At 38.5% G+C, this 12,765-nt stretch overlaps 1 protein-coding gene across 1 annotated transcript in view; it reads right to left on the bottom strand.

Moving 5' to 3' along the window:
- The window catches only part of LOC124545751 (protein PAT1 homolog 1), a 110,822-nt gene that overhangs the window by 84,882 nt on the left and 13,175 nt on the right, over positions 1 to 12,765 (bottom strand). The gene's annotated exons all lie outside the window — the stretch shown is intronic.

Raw genomic sequence — 12,765 nt, 5'->3', positions numbered from 1 at the left:
AGGAGGAGGAGGAGGAGAGAGCGATGGAATGAGGGAAAGGGAGACATACGTGCCTCAGTGCCAGACTAAGTCCATGTCTGCTAACAGGTCACCAGTTTTGACATCAATGTTACTGTTTATTTTTTATGCAGTTATTCAGCTGACACAGTGAGTAAAAACTGTTTCTCCTATGGGTGTATTGACTACATTGTGATTTATTTGCTATTCTCGTTCTCCTTCTTTTGACCCAGCTCTTTTTTTTATCAGTTCACTATCTCCAATGTATTATTCATCAGTTAATTTCACAAGTCTGTTTGTAGGAGTGTATGTTATCCACATCTTACCATCATTTAACAATTTCGGCAACAACTTTCTTGAAATTTATCTATGAGCAAAGTGTTGTGTTTGGCTACGATTCATCAATGTTAAAGATTCTTCTAGTCCACCGTATGTTGTTCACAGTATATGGTTGAACAAGTGGGCTTTAAATTTATGCACTAATCAATGATAATTTTTACTGTGGATGTCTCATTTGTGTGTGTGTGTGTGTGTGTGTGTGTGTGTGTGTGTGTGTAATTTGGGATGCCTTACTTGTATCTTATCTTATTCTGCACCGAGCATGTGACACAAGATCTTTCTCCCTTGCCATACTAGTTCGGCAAATTATGTTTGAGACGGGTAACTAATATTATTAAAAGATTTCGTAGAGTGTAAGACAAATCAACTAAATCAACACAGGCACCACAGATAATTGAATAACTGATCTGCCACAACTGAAGAGGGAATATTCAAATCGTCTTAATGAATGGAGTAGTTCACCAATGCATCTGACCACTACATCATCACACATCGAACTTACAAAATGATTTAGTCACACATCAAATAGGTAATACTCGGGAGCTTAATGTATTTGAATTTGGATGGGGGAAAATATACAGAGCTCTTCTACAAAAACACTGTAGTAACTAGGCCAGGGCTTTGTACACAACTGATAAACGCCACAACAAGTCTGCAAAGTAAACATAACGTTCAAGGCAGAGGTATCAGTGTCTTCAAGTCATAACTGGTTAAAGGCACTGATGTCTCTACTTCAAATGTAGTATTTACTTCAAAAACATTGCATAGCTTTGTCACTTAGTAGCACCAGCAGTCAGTTGAAACTGGGTAGGAATAAACAAACTACCAGTATCTTGTCATGGCATACAGAGAGATTTTTCAGTGGTCCCCAATGATCATGTTACAACACACTGAAACCTGTGCATCAATAGGTCCATCCCTCAGTGTTCTGCTGCTGCTGTTGTGTTAACTGAACAACCTGATTTTGATCATCTTCGCCACTTTGTTCGACTGCATGTTATTAATACATCACACTCGTCTACAGAAGACAGCAAATGTTGTCACAAGTTTGATCATACTTGCCACTACTAGTGACCCTCATTGATTTGCAGCATAAAAACTGTCACTCCTAATACAGCTAATTAAGTGCATATGAAAGGAATAGACCAATGTTTTCCATACAGTACATGTCTTTTACAACAAGGAAGAAAAAGAACTGTTGCAACTTAACATACAATCAAAATCCTGTCTGCCTACATAGAAAGCCTACAGGTTGACTAGACAGCTACAGTAATGACCACCAAAAATTTCCTTGTCAAGTGTATTTTATCTGTAGAAAAGTTTTGGTGTACCATATTTTATTGTTTATAAGATACACCTTCATTTTAAGCATTTTTTTAAATTACAGTTTTACCATTTTTATTATTAAACTGCAAAGCCAGACTAAAAAAAGTTCTTCGTTTTTAAAAGCGAACTGACCTTTAAAATCCCTGAAAATTGGCAGCTGAATCTTCTTCTTCTTCTTCTTCCTCTTCATCCTCTTCATATAAAAAATGGTCTCCATTACAATCGAAAGCACTAATTATGCTGCACTTCTTGAATGATTTTCCGAAAGTCTTATCACACGCTAGACCATGACTATTTATCCACTGGCACACTTTTTGATTGTAGGTCGTTTTAAAGCTCCCTTTGGCTTGAGTTCATGTTAGGTTTTATCCATCACCCATTTGTTCCATTCTTCTTTCATATACATTTTAAATGATTTATTTATCAACACATCAAGAGGTTGAAATTGTGAAGTAAGTCCTCCCACAATAACAGCTAGCTCCATATTACCCTGTCTCAATTTCTCTTTCACATAATTTTCCAAAAAACAACTAAATTGATCTGGCACATGAAGAGAACTCTTCTTCAAAAAACACCTTTGCTTCTCTCCCACACTCTGTTAATCCACAATTTCATACTGGCCTCATCCAGCCAACGATTGTCTACGTACATTGACACCACCAGTTCGTGATATTTCAGAAGGTTCTGGCATTTTCTTGCACTTGAAAATGATCATTGGATTAAGTTTGGTACCATCAGCACAACACGTAGTGCGTTTTTTTTCATGTCCACTAGTCTGTAGTTACAGTTTCAGCATCTTTCATAGCAACCATTTAGTTACTCGGCACATCAAATGTCACATATTTGCTATTCAGCTTAGTTCCACATTCATTTTGTTTCAATGTTGAATAATAAAATGATTGGAAGATAAAATTCTCTCTTCAAACTCTTGTAGCTTTTTCTGAGATATTTTGGTTTTCGTTCGCATGTTATGTCCGTGACACTTCAAAAATCTGTAGCACCAATCAACTCCACCCTTACAGTCTATCAAGTTCCACTGCAGCACTAGCTTACGAGCATCTATTTACATAATTTTTATATTAATTCCAACCGCATTCTGATGGTGTCCTTGAACTCATTTTCTAGTTTTGCCCATTTTGTATTCAGTCCTCTATTTGACACATTCAGTCTTCCTAATTTATTTTGGTTTTTCTTTACTAGGCTGCCAATTGTGAATGGTTTTTTTCTGTTGGTAGAGAGCTGCAATGCCACCCAGCTGCTCTATTTCCATGTTGGTCTGCATATGCTACTACTTTCAATTTAAAGCCCACATCATGTTAATACCTTTTATTTTTTTCCATTGCAAAACTAGCTACTACCAAAAATATTGTACTGTTATGGTAACAAAAATCACTTTAAATTCAAGTTCACTGGCACTGTACACTGCAATGACACAGCAAAGGCTAAACAGTGTTCTGGGTTTGTGATGGTGGGGTGAGATGAGACAGTGTTAGCAAGCTTGTGAATCCCCGGAACTCATGTTGAGTCCAATGTTGCCAGACAAGAGAAAGGTTTCCTGTGGCACCGAATATATGACCATTTTTAAGACTGGTGGGAGTTTTAAGTCAAACACTTGATATTTTTATTCTAATTTCTCGTATAAGATGCACCTGAATTTTGGAGGCAATTTTTTGAATCAAAAAGGTAATTTCTTGTATAAGGTGCACCTGAATTTTGGAGGCAATTTTTTGAATCAAAAAGGTGTGTCTCATAGACTGTAAAATATGGTATTTTTGAAATATCAAACAAGGGAAACTCCAGTAGAAATATCAACAATGAAGGAGAAGACAGATTTCTCCTTACTGTAAAGAAGACAAGCCAAGTTGGAGACAGGCACAATATACACACACACACACACACACACACACACACACCCGAGAGAGAGAGAGAGAGAGAGAGAGAGAGAGAGAGAGAGAGAGAGAGACTACATGGTGGGGGAGGGGGGGGGGGGAGGGGTTAGTGGGAAAAGGCAGTACACAATCTAGATGGGGAAGAAGTGGTGGGGGCAGAAGAGAGAAGGGTAAAGGTAAGGAGAAATAGGTTAGCACAGGTTTAGACAAGGTGGATTAAGAGAGTGTAAGATAACCCAGAGAGAGAAGTCCCACCTGCATAGTTAGAGAAAATTGTGCTGAAAGGGAGTATCCAAATGGTCTGAATAGTGAAGCAACTGATGAAGTCATTTGTGCTGTGCTGTGGTGTGCAGCCTGTTCGGTAAGAGGGCGGTCAAGTTTACTGTTTACCCCATGGCCATTCATGTGAGTAGATGATTACTTGTCATAACCACAAGAGATTTTGTTATGGTTTGGGTTATAGCTGTCAAAGTGGAGGTACTTTGGTGGTTGGTGCGCTTGATATGAAGAGAAGTATTTATGGATCCATCTAAGAGATGGACATTGATGTCTAGGAAGGTGGTTCACTGAATTGGGAAGGACCTGATGAAGTGGTTTTGGGAACACTAACCACTAGCAGTACCTCCACTTTGACATCTACATCCACATCTACATCCATACTCCGCAAGCCACCTGACGGTGTGTGGCGAAGGGTAACCTGAGTACCTCTATCGGTTCTCCCTTCTATTCCAGTCTCGTATTGTTCGTGGAAAGAAGGATTGTCTGTATGCTTCTGTGTGGGCTCTAATCTCTCTGATTTTATCCTCATGGTCTCTTCGCGAGATATACGTAGGAGGGAGCAATATACTGCTTGACTCCTCGGTGAAGGTATGTTCTTGAAACTTCAACAAAAGCCCGTACCAAGCTACTGAGCGTCTCTCTTGCAGAGTCTTCCACTGGAGTTTATCTGTCATCTCCATAACACTTTCGCGATTACTAAATGATCTTGTAACGAAGCGCACTGCTCTTCATTGGATCTTCTCTCTCTTTTCAATCAATCCTATCTGGTACGGATCCCACATCAGTGAGCAGTATTCAAGCAGCGGGCGAACAAGTTTTCAGATTGCATTTCCGTAGGACCCTTCCAATGAATCTCAGTCTGGCATCTGCTTTACCGACGATAAACTTTATATGATCATTCCATTTTAAATCACTCCTAATGACTACTCCCATATAATTTATGGAATTAACTGCTTCCAGTTGCTGACCTATTTTGTAGCTAAATGATAAGGGATCTATCTTTCTATGTATTCGCAGCACATTACACTTGTCTACATTGAGATTCAATTGCAATTCCCTGCACCATGCGTCAATTCGCTGCAGATCCTCCTGCATTTCAGTACAATTTTCCATTGTTACAACCTCTCGATACACCACAGCATCATCTGCAAAAAGCCTCAGTGAACTTCCGATGTCATCCACCAGGTCATTTATGTATATTGTGGACAGCAACGGTACCATGACACTCCCCTGTGGCACACCTGAAATCACACTTACTTCGGAAGACTTCTCTCCACTGAGAATGACATGCTGCGTTCTGTTACCTAGGAACTCCTCAATCCAATCACACAATTGGTCTGATAGTCCATATGCTCTTACTTTGTTCATTAAACGACTGTGGGGAACTGTATCGAACGCCTTGCGGAAGTCAAGAAACACGGCATCTACCTGGGAACCCGTGTCTATGGCCCTCTGAGTCTCGTCGACGAATAGCGCGAGCTGGGTTTCACACGACCATCTTCTTCGAAACCCATGCTGATTCCTACAGAGTAGATTTCTAGTCTCCAGAAAAGTCATTATACTCTAACATAATACGTGTTCCAAAATTCTACAACTGATCGACATTAGAGATATAGGTCTATAGTTCTGCACATCTGTTCGACGTCCCTTCTTGAAAAGGGGGATGACCTCCGCCCTTTTCCAATCCTTTGGAATGCTACGCTCTTCTAGAGACCTACGGTACACCGCTGCAAGAAGGGGGGCAAGTTCCTTCGCGTACTCTGTGTAAAATCGAACTGGTATCCCATCAGGTCCAGCGGCCTTCCCTCTTTTGAGCAATTTTAATTGTTTCTCTATCCCTCTGTCGTCTATTTTGATATCTACCATTTTGTCATCTGTGCGACAATCTAGAGAAGGAACTACAGTGCAGTCTTCCTCTGTGAAACAGCTTTGGAAAAAGACATTTAGGATTTCGGCCTTTAAGTCTGTCATCCTCTGTTTCTGTATCATTTTGGTCACAAAGTGTCTGGACATTTTGTTTTGATCCACCTACCGCTTTGACATAAGACCAGAATTTCTTAGGATTTTCTGCAAAGTCAGTACATAGAACTTTACTTTCGAATTCATTGAACGCCCCTTGCATAGCCCTCCTCACACTACATTTCGCTGCGCGTAATTTTTGTTTGTTTTCACGGCTTTGGCTATGTTTGTGTTTGCTGTGAAGTTCCCTTTGCTTCCGCAGCAGTTTTCTAACTCGGTTGTTGTACCACGGTGGCTCTTTTCCATCTCTTACGATCTTGCTTGGCACATACTCATCTAATGCATATTGTACGATGGTTTTGAACTTTGTCCACTGATCCTCAACACTATCTGTACTTGAGACAAAACTTTTGTGTTGAGCCGTCAGGTACTCTGTAATCTGCTTTGACAGCTGTCTTCTGTTCCATATCAAGAATGAACTTCCTCACAGCCTAACTAACTATGAACAATGCATTCGCAGTGGAAAGCAGGAACTGTTGAAATACACCAATAACCATACTTCAGCCTTTATTGGCCATAATATTCCATTCGGCTCATCCATAAACAGATCTCTTGTGCTATGTCCTCCTTGACAAGTAGACTTGGTAACCAGGCATCATCCTGCAATCCCCTGATTATCCAATGTCAGCCACATCTTTGACCAGTGCTTTGATTACCTCTCGCCTTGCCCTGAAATGGGGAATATCCCACCCACATCATTGAAAGTAATGTTTTGCCACCCACCCCACTTACAGAATATCTTTGACCATCCCCATTCCAACCTGGACCCCACAGGTCATTCCCCTGTGGTTGGCACAGATGAAAGATCTGTTCCATACATCCAGCCACCAACTCCTACTGCAGTTGAGTCACAGGCATTTTGTGCCCAATAAAAGGCAGGGTCACGTGTTAAAGCAGCCATGTTATATATATATCTGCTATGCTGCAATTACTTCACAGCATTCTATAAGGACATGACAAGTAACCAACTGTCTACTCACATGAATGGCTACTGCCAATCTCTCTCTCTCTCTCTCTCTCTCTCTCTCTCTCTCTCTCTCTCTCTCTCTCTCTCCCCCCCCCCTCGTCCTCCTCCCCACCTTCTTCTTTTCCACTGCTTTCCCTTTCTCTCCCCCCCATCTCTGCCTCCTTCACCTCACCTCCTCCTTCTCCCATCCATCTTACTATATCTCTTACACGCTCTAGCTTCTGAACTCCTTTCAAGTCTTGTTGTGCAGCTACTAAGTCATCTGTCCAAAGACCTGCCTTGTAGTATCCAGCTACATGCTCCTTGCTTGTGCATCCTTCACCACCCCTCCCCACCTCCATCAAAACAGGCAAATAATCAGTATCATCATGGTCATGTGAGTGACAGTTAAGGAGTCTGCATTGTGTGGCAATGTGTGTACTTTTGCTAGAAAAATAGCAAGATCCCAACAGTTAGTAATAATGTTTTCTGTTACATGTGACTGTGTACCACAAGCAGTCCCTGATTTTATGTATAGTGAAAGAAAAGGTATTTTACAATGTACTTTACCACATCCCAATCAAACATGTTACCATATGAAACTTCCTGGCAGATTAAAACTGTGTGCCCGACCGAGACTCGAACTCGGGACCTTTGCCTTTCGCGGGCAAGTGCTCTACCAACTGAGCTACCGAAGCACGACTCACGCCCGGTACTCACAGCTTTACTTCTGCCAGTACCTCGTCTCCTCGTTACCATATCTTAATCACAGACAGGCAATTCTCATAACACCAATGTAAATAATGAATTAACATTTTGGCAACAAAATATGGCAACAGTAAATTTCTGGGTGTGTAGGTGGATGAAAATCTGATCACATTTTGTTTGTGGAAAAGCAGTAGTAGCAGCTTATATCTCCCTAGCCTAGCATTAGAAATAGTATACCAGGGAACAATTTATCCCTTTCTTAACTAGAGCATTGAATTATGAGGTTGTTCAGCTGATGTTCATTTAAGAAGTATATTCTTGTTAAAGAAAAGTGGAATAAGACTTGTACATGGGATAGACCACAGAGAATTATATCATGTGTGTCTGTGCAGCATTAATATCTAACAATATATTCTTTACACATACTTAAATTACTCATGTTTTATGGGCAACCAACTGAAGTTATCATACATGAGATAAAATAAAAACAATAAGTGAAATTAAAAACAACAGATTAAAGCACATACATCAACAGTTTGATTTAACAAACTACCCAAAACTCTGAGAACATATAAATGGGGAATGACCATACAAAATTAAAATTTTCTAATAGATAAATGTTCATTTTCACTCAATGAATTTTAAGACACTGTTTGTGATTAAGGCTATAGCATATCAGCAGCAGTAAATTATGTGTATCAAATAGATAACATACTTTGTAAGTGTGATTATTGTAATACTATTATTCCTGAAATCTGCAAAAGAAAAAAATTATACCTTAGCTATTTTTCTATGCATATGCTATTCAAATTTAGATACTTGTCACAGGACTCTACAATCTTTCCTACACATTCTGTAAACATTGCTGGTAAGTTGTTTGTTCAGACACTAATGTGCTCTTTCAGTTCATTGTCATTTCCAAGCTACTTTTCACCCAAAAAATCCTTCAATTTCAAAGACAAATAGTAATCACCTGGAGCAAAATGCAGGCTACAAGCAGATGTCAAAAATTTCCACTTAAGCTACCAAAGCAAATCCTTTGCGAATACAGCACAATGCGGGTGAGCGTTACTGTGAAGAAGCACAATGCCACTGGACGACAATCCATGCCATTTGTTTAGAAGGGTACAACATAGGATCTGACAATAGGGTGCTGCATTTATGGTCTCTTCCCTAGGCATAAAGTCTATTAGTAGGACATTCTTTTGATCCCAAAATAATGTGGCCTTAACCTTTTAGTGCTCAGAATTTGTTTGGTTTTGTTGGGGATCATGAATGATGCCATGCCACTGACTAGTGCTGTGTCTCAACTTTGTGTCTCAAATATTCCTTGTTATCCTTGTACTGAATGAGAAAAGCCAGTGCTGCCCCCATGGTTTTCTTTTCCCCACCTGTCAAAAGTCGAGGAATTCATGTGGCATACATAACCCAAATCAACACTAACAGTATTTGATAAAGAACTAATCACGAAGTTTCAGGAAAGCACAAGTTCAGTCCACTAACAATGAGATTTCTACCCTGTTGTAGTTTTTCCTCAATCCTTGATTTGAGTTTACCTGTCATAACTGAAGGTTGGTCTGAATATTCTTCATCACAAATATATTTTTGTCCCCATAAAACATGATGCACCATTTTCGAACTAAGGTTTCCATCATTACATTTCCATATGCTTTGATTACCTGTATGTAGATTTCAATACAGTAGACTTTGATCGCATTCACAAATCATACTACACTACAAACTTCACACTTGGTGGAATAATTAATTTTGTCACACATTTTAAAATCACACAAATAAACAATAAATGACCATTCCTCCTCACTGTTAGCATCATCCTCTTGTAAAATGTTATAAAAGATCTACAACATAGTGGCGGGGGTGGGGAGATAACTACATGACTCCTCAGACCACATCAGTTATTCTTAGAATGACTCTTGTATACCATAAATTTCAGAGAAGGTGGTAACTAATCACTTGCTTTGCTCTTTCTACCTATGTGGTGAGTAAAACAATATGATAACAGCTGTCACTACTGCTATGAATTCTGCATCCTGCCACAGATTTATTTTTGTACGGTTCAGAGTGTATAAGATCACAGTATTTATTACCATTAACCTGAAGACATAGGAAAAACTCTAGTATGCTATTATTATCATCATCATCATCATCATCACCACCACCACCACCATCACCATCACCAACTCATACACCCAAACATAACCTATCCTTTTGGATCACTGCCTAGTTTGGAGAAAATACAACACTTACATATCCAAGTGTTAACAGATAAAATAATTTAAACTTTAGGAGACCAATCACCAAAAAGCAGAAGCACTGAGTTGTCAACAAGCACATGGAAAAGACAAACAAAACTTTGCTAGCTTTCGTAAGTGTTAAAAGATAAACAGACAGAGAAAAAAATTATTTATTTATCCCATTCATTCCATTTTTATGATGTATTGCATTATCTTTGACATTATTTTAAAAAAGGACAAAGTGTTGTTATAATGTTGCTCTGTTACTGCTTTAATGGTGTATGCAGTTTCTCTCTCAGTAAGTACAATGTGTGTGACACAACACTTTTATTCCATTACAACAATGGTTATGGGCCCTGTTGTGCTAATGAAGAAAACAGAAAACTGTGTTAGTGTCAATTAACATACCTAAACCTCATTGGTGTGGTGAAGACAAAATATTTGTCAATACTGGCTCATTATTTTTGTTCGACACATTTGAAAAATGTTAATTAAAGCCGAGCTGTGTTTGTGGTCTCACGGGAAAGGAAACAACACTAAACTGAGTGGGAAAATAAACAGAGATGATGGAAAACAGACACACCATTGAGAAACCAAGTGGAGTGAATTACACTTCCTGGTCATATTGGATGAAAATGATTCTACTAGATTCTGATTTGTGGACTATAATTGTGTCTGGTACAAGGAACCTGGCAAAGATGCATCAGCTGCTGTTAAAGCATATATAACACATCATGGTAAGGTGTCAGCAAAGGTTGTACTTTCTATATTTGACACACAGAAAATACACATACAAAATTTTTCAAAACCAAAACCATTATGGGAAGAACATCAAAATATGTGCCTCAAGAGATAGCAAATTTCACACAACTGATACAGAAGTTATATTCACTAAAAATGAAGAATTGTGAATACATGAGAAATTATCTAGAACAAAAATTGGAGATTTAGCAACAACTATTCTGTGTGGATTTCCAAACGAATGGGCTCTAGCTGTTACAGCTTTGTGCAATTTGCCAGATAATTACTTTAAGTGTGCTACAAGTAAAATTATTTTACATATGCTACAATTAAAAGGCCTCTACTTGCTGAAGATGCAAGACATCATGAATACAATGAAATAAACATTCTGTTATGTCCTTGAAAGGTATTTATGATACAGAAGATTGCAAGATCTACGATAAATGTAGAAGACTGCTCATTAAAATTCACGAGAAAGGTAGTTCATATCATACAAATACCTGAAATGTGCAGCTGACAGATTAATAAACATCTTGAGAAATAATGTATGAAACACCAGTAAACAACATAATAAGAAAGGAAGTAGTCCTGTGACTAGACTGTGAAAAAGAAGAACCCCGTTTGCAGGCTGTTTGGCAGGTAAATCAGCCCAAAGACCATTTCTAAAAACTGTATCACAAGATTCTAAGGAACAAACAACCATTTTACAACTTGTTTATGGTGATCACATAGGACCTACTGGTGTTCCAAGTTTAGGAGGCAATAGATAGATAATGAGTATCCTGGACGATGCAAACAGATATATAATTGTGCATCTTTTAAAAAATAAGGATGAACTATTTGAAGAATTCAGAACTCTGCACAAATGGTCAAAGTTTTGTGAATCTAAATGAATTTGGCATGAAATAACAATAACATACACACCACAGCAAAACTGTGTAGCTGAATGCCTCAACAGAACATTAACGGTCATGGTAAGGTTACAGTCGCTAGGAAATAATTTATTGAAGAGTTCTTGGGCTGAGCTGAGTACACTGCAGCATACATAAGGAATCGTGTCAAAGATGTCATTCTAAATTACCCACAACGGCAGAAAAAGATGTTCTTATAGGGTATTCTCCATATAGCTGTGGATACAGGATCTGGATGCCAAAAACAAAAAAGGTTTTCAAATCCAGGGACTACACAGTAAAAGAACTTTTCAGTGGAAAATGCTCAACTGAAAGTAATAAACAGAAGGAATCTACTGAACTGTACAATGACATAGCATTATCATTTCCAAGTCTTGAAGATGAAATATTAAGGGAAAAAACACTGAAGAGGAATTTAATGGTTTCTCAAATCGGGAAGAAAATTGGGAAGAAACTAAAGGTAATCAGGAACCTGTGGAACATACTGAAACTTCATTAAGTAGATACAGACCAAGAAATGATGTAAAAAAAAAAAAAAAAAAAAGAAAGAAAGAAACAACAGGTTTAAGCTAGTCATCCAATGACACTTCATTCCAGAGAGAAGGCTTACGCTGAAAAAGCATAAACAAATGTCATGCAAGGAAGGAACACTGATGATCCATTATTGTATCATGGAGCAGTTAATCATGATGAGGCAGTGGAATGAATAACTGCAACGAATGAAGAAATTAACTCCTTGAAGAATCATGGTGCTTGGAAATTGGTTGCACTACAATCTCGGGTAAGTCCTGCAAAGAACATATACGTATTTAGAAAGAAGAGAGTCGGTCAGAAGTAGTGGCAAAGGGATTTAGTCAGACAGAAGGTGTAGTCTATAAAGAGATCTATGCGCCTGTTTCATGTGTTGAGAAAAATTAACATATTGGTTAGTAAGAAGTGAAGAGTGGATATCTGCGTACCACATTAAAGGAAAATGTACATATGCTCTGGGCAGAAGGTTTCATCAAGAAGGTTCAAAAAAGTTTTGTTTACAAGTTAAACAGGGCAATATATAGAGTGAAACAAAAAGTGGCAGATACTGGAATGATCATTTAGGTAACTCACTAGAAAAACTGGGATTTATTCAAAATGCTATAGATCCATATGTACAAGCTAAGTGCAAAAGGAAGAGAAAGCTGTTCTATCTGTATACATGGATGACATGCTTACATTTGCATAAAATGAAGAGATGAGGGAAAAGGTAAAAATTCTTTTAGAAAGTTGCTGTGAAATCAAGCACATGGGCTTGGTGTCACTCGTTAGGAGTGAAATTTGAGACCAGCAAAAAGATGGAACAATTAGTCTTTTTCAAAAGG

This window comes from Schistocerca americana, chromosome 8 (assembly GCF_021461395.2).
Source record: "Schistocerca americana isolate TAMUIC-IGC-003095 chromosome 8, iqSchAmer2.1, whole genome shotgun sequence".
Lineage (NCBI taxonomy): Eukaryota > Metazoa > Arthropoda > Insecta > Orthoptera > Acrididae > Schistocerca > Schistocerca americana.
Note: the sequence above shows the minus strand (reverse complement) of the source record. Positions and strands in the feature narration are given on the sequence as shown.